This window comes from Bombina bombina, chromosome 5, assembly GCF_027579735.1.
Source record: "Bombina bombina isolate aBomBom1 chromosome 5, aBomBom1.pri, whole genome shotgun sequence".
NCBI lineage: Eukaryota > Metazoa > Chordata > Amphibia > Anura > Bombinatoridae > Bombina > Bombina bombina.
In genome coordinates this window covers 603,983,156-603,987,578 of record NC_069503.1, presented here as the reverse complement: position 1 = coordinate 603,987,578, position 4,423 = coordinate 603,983,156, and positions in this window count along the sequence as shown.

The following is a 4,423-nucleotide window of genomic DNA, read 5'->3' as shown; positions in this document are numbered from 1 at the left end:
GTTAAAATATTTAGAAAATATTATTGTTTCACATTATTATTTCACATATTATTAATACATATCGTAAAAATATGTATTATTGAAATTCTTATTATAAAGATATTTATTATAATTAATATTATTTAAGGTCCAGCTCTCTATTGATACCTTTTGGAATTAAAGCATCCAATTTATATATCCAATAAGATTCCTTTTTTTTTTTTTTTTTTTTTTTATTAAATATTTTTATTGAGGGAAAGTTTCGGCATACAGATAAACCATTAAAGCCTTACACAATTACATTCAAAGAGTAGCAATAACAAGATATGTTATACAGAGTGCATATTGAGCTACAGAGTCTAAGGCCTAGATTTGGAGTTTGGCGGTAGCCGTGAAAACCAGCGTTAGAGGCTCCTAACGCTGGTTTTAGGCTACCGCCGGTATTTGGAGTCAGTCAAAAAAGGGTCTAACGCTCACTTTTCAGCCGCGACTTTTCCATACCGCAGATCCCCTTACGTAAATTGCGTATCCTATCTTTTCAATGGGATCTTTCTAACTCCGGTATTTAGAGTCGTGGCTGAAGTGAGCGTTAGAAATCTAACGACAAAACTCCAGCCTCAGAAAAAAAACAGGAGTTAAGTGCTTTTTGGGCTAACGCCGGTTCATAAAGCTCTTGACTACTGTGCTCTAAAGTACACTAACACCCATAAACTACCTATGTACCCCTAAACTGAGGTCCCCCCACATCGCCGCCACTCGATTAAATTTTTTTAACCCCTAATCTGCCGACCGCCACCTACGTTATACTTATGTACCCCTAATCTGCTGCCCCTAACACCGCCGACCCCTGTATTATATTTATTAACCACTAATCTGCCCCCCACAACGTCGCCGCCAACTACCTACAATAATTAACCCCTAATCTGCCGACCGCAAAGCGCCGCTACTTAAGTTATCCTTATGTACCCCTAATCTGCTGCCCCTAACACCGCCGACCCCTATATTATATTTATTAACCCCTAATCTGCCCCCCTCAACGTCGCCTCCACCTGCCTACACTTATTAACCCCTAATCTGCCGAGCGGACCGCACCGCTACTCTATTAAATTTATTAACCCCTAAAGCTAATTCTAACCCTAACCCTAACACCCCCCTAAGTTAAATATAATTTTATTCTAACGAAATAAATTATCTCTTATTAAATAACTTATTCCTATTTAAAGCTAAATACTTACCTGTAAAATAAACCCTAATATAGCTACAATATAACGAATAATTACATTGTAGCTATTTTAGGATTAATATTTATTTTACAGGCAACTTTGTAATTATTTTAACCAGGTACAATAGCTATTAAATAGTTAAGAACTATTTAATAGTTACCTAGTTAAAATAATAACAAAATTACCTGTAAAATAAATCCTAACCTAAGTTACAATTAAACCTAACACTACACTATCAATAAATTAATTAAATACAATACCTACAATTATCTACAATTAAATAAACTAACTAAAGTACAAAAAATAAAAAAGAACTAAGTTACAAAAAATAAAAAAATATTTACAAACATAAGAAAAATATTACAACAATTTTAAACTAATTACACCTACTCTAAGCCCCCTAATAAAATAACAAAGACCCCCAAAATAAAAAAATGCCCTACCCTATTCTAAATTACTAAAGTTCAAAGCTCTTTTACCTTACCAGCCCTGAACAGGGCCCTTTGCGGGGCATGCCCCAAAGAATTCAGCTCTTTTGCCTGTAAAAAAAAACATACAATACCCCCCCAACATTAGAACCCACCACCCACATACCCCTAATCTAACCCAAACCCCCCTTAAATAAACCTAACACTAAGCCCCTGAAGATCATCCTACCTTGTCTTCACCATACCAGGTATCACCGATCGGTCCTGGCTCCAAAATCTTCATCCAACCCAAGCGGGGGCTGGCGATCCATCATCCGGCGGCTGAAGAGGTCCAGCAGAGGCTCCAAAGTCTTCATCCTATCCGGGAAGAAGAGGCGATCCGGACCGGCAACCATCTGATCCAAGCGGCATCTTCTATCTTCATCCAATGATGACCGGCTCCATCTTGAAGACCTCCAGCGCGGATCCGTCCTCTTCTTCCGACGACTTCCCGACGAATGGCGGTTCCTTTAAGGGACGTCATCCAAGATGGCGTCCCTCGAATTCCGATTGGCTGATAGGATTCTATCAGCCAATCGGAATTAGGGTAGGAAAATTCTGATTGGCTGATGGAATCAGCCAATCAGAATCAAGTTCAATCAGATTGGCTGATCCGATCAGCCAATCAGATTGAGCTCGAATTCTATTGGCTGATCGGAACTTAAAGGAACCGTCATTCGTCGGGAAGTCGTCGGAAGAAGAGGACGGATCCGCGCTGGAGGTCTTCAAGATGGAGCTGGTCGTCATCGGATGAAGATAGAAGATGCCGCTTGGATCAAGATGGTTGCCGGTCCGGATTGCCTCTTCTTCCCGGATAGGATGAAGACTTTGGAGCCTCTTCTGGACTTCTTCAGCCGTTGGATGATGGATGTCTAGCCCCCGCTTAAGCTTGGATGAAGATTTTGGAGCCAGGACGGATCGGTGAACCTGGTATGGTGAAGACAAGGTAGGATGATCTTCAGGGGCTTAGTGTTAGGTTTATTTAAGGGGGGTTTGGGTTAGATTAGGGGTATGTGGGTGGTGGGTTGTAATGTTGGGGGGGGTATTGTATGTTTTTTTTTACAGGCAAAAGAGCTGAATTCTTTGGGGCATGCCCCGCAAAGGGCCCTGTTCAGGGCTGGTAAGGTAAAAGAGCTTTGAACTTTAGTAATTTAGAATAGGGTAGGGCATTTTTTTATTTTGGGGGTCTTTGTTATTTTATTAGGGGGCTTAGAGTAGGTGTAATTAGTTTAAAATTGTTGTAATATTTTTCTTATGTTTGTAAATATTTTTTTATTTTTTGTAACTTAGTTCTTTTTTTTTTTTGTACTTTAGTTAGTTTATTTCATTGTAGTTATTTGTAGATATTGTATTTAATTAATTTATTGATAGTGTAGTGTTAGGTTTAATTGTAGGTAATTGTAGGTATTTTATTTAATTCATTTAATGATAGTGTAGTGTTAGGTGTAATTGTAGGTATTTTATTTAATTAATTTAATGATAGTGTAGTGTTAGGTTTAATTGTAACTTAGATTAGGATTTATTTTACAGGTAATTTTGTAATTATTTTAACTATTTTAGATATTAAATAGTTCTTAACTATTTAATAGCTATTGTACCTGGTTAAAATAAATTCAAAGTTACCTGTAAAATAAATATTAATCCTAAAATAGCTACAATATAATTATAATTTATATTGTAGCTATATTAGGGTTTATTTTACAAGTAAGTATTTAGCTTTAAATAGGAATAATTTATTTAATAAGAGTTAATTAATTTTGTTAGATTTAAATTATATTTAAGTTAGGGGGTGTTAGGGTTAGGGTTAGACTTAGCTTTAGGGGTTAAAACATTTATTAGAATAGCGGTGAGCTCCAGTCGGCAGATTAGGGGTTAATGTTTGAAGTTAGGTGTCGGCGATGTTAGGGAGGGCAGATTAGGGGTTAATACTATTTATTATAGGGTTAGTGAGGAGGATTAGGGGTTAATAACTTTATTATAATAGCGGTGCGGTCCGCTCGGCAGATTAGGGGTTAATAAGTGTAGGCAGGTGGAGGCGACGTTGTGGGGGGCAGATTAGGGGTTAATAAATATAATATAGGGGTCGGCGATGTTAGGGCAGCAGATTAGGGGTACATAGGGATAATGTAAGTAGCGGCGGTTTACGGAGTGGCAGATTAGGGGTTAATAATATGCAGGGGTCAGCGATAGCGGGGGCGGCAGATTAGGGGTTAATAAGTGTAAGGTTAGGGGTGTTTAGACTCGGGGTTCATGTTAGGGTGTTAGGTGCAGACTTAGGAGGTGTTTCCCCATAGCAAACAATGGGGCCGCGTTAGGAGCTGAACGCTGCTTTTTTGCAGGTGTTAGGTTTTTTTTCAGCTCAAACAGCCCCATTGTTTTCTATGGGGGAATCGTGCACGAGCACGTTTTTGAGGCTGGCCTCGTCCGTAAGAAACTCTGGTATCGAGAGTTGCAGTGGCGTTAAATTATGCTCTACGCTCCCTTTTTGGAGCCTAACGCAGCCATTCTGTGGACTCTCAATACCAGAGTTATTTTAAAGGTGCGGCCAGAAAAAAGCCAGCGTTAGCTACGCGGGTCTTTACCGACAAAACTCTAAATCTAGCCGTAAGGTTGGTAATATCAATTGTGCAATGTGAATATATAATTTATAGATGCCCATGACAACCTAAGCCTTCTCTACCAAGATAAGAGGCCACTCTTGGGCCTCGGTATATAAAAGAGAAAAAACATTGACAGAAGACTATTTAGAGTAGG